Source organism: Arachis duranensis, chromosome 8 (assembly GCF_000817695.3).
Source record: "Arachis duranensis cultivar V14167 chromosome 8, aradu.V14167.gnm2.J7QH, whole genome shotgun sequence".
Lineage (NCBI taxonomy): Eukaryota > Viridiplantae > Streptophyta > Magnoliopsida > Fabales > Fabaceae > Arachis > Arachis duranensis.
The window spans coordinates 695,796-696,427 of NC_029779.3; positions in this window are offsets into that span (position 1 = coordinate 695,796).

Below are 632 nucleotides of genomic sequence, written 5' to 3' on the forward strand. Positions count from 1 at the left end.
AGTATTTATAAATTCATATTTATTAAACTATTAAGTATTTATAGAAAAAAATAAAAATAATAATCATAGAAATAAAAAATATATTGTAATTAATAAATATTATGTTTTCTTTAAATTTGTAAATTTAATTTAATTTTATTTACATAATACATTTATTAAAAAAATTGTGTAAAAAATATTTTTTTAGTTTAACCGAATTTGACTGGGTCAATTTAAAGTGATTTTGTATGGATTTGACCGAATTTTATTAAATTTGACTAAGTTTGACTATATTAATTGTTTGGTCAAGTTCAGATAATAATTCAAACCAAATTGATAGTCGGGTGACCAAATTTTCGGTCCAACCAGTAGGGCTGGAAGTGAGTCAAGTTGAGCCGAGCTATACCAAACTCAAGTTCGGTTCACAAAAATTGAGTTTAACTCACGACTCGATTCATTAACAATCGAACCTATTTTTTAACCTCAAGCTCGACTCACTAAAAGCTCACGACTTGGCTCAAATAATAAGAACATAATCTATAATACTATATCAACAAATTATAACTTATATATTTTAAAATTATTTAAAAAGATCAATTTTATATATTGTTTATCTATCAATAAATTATAAATTTTTTATTTATTTTCTATAT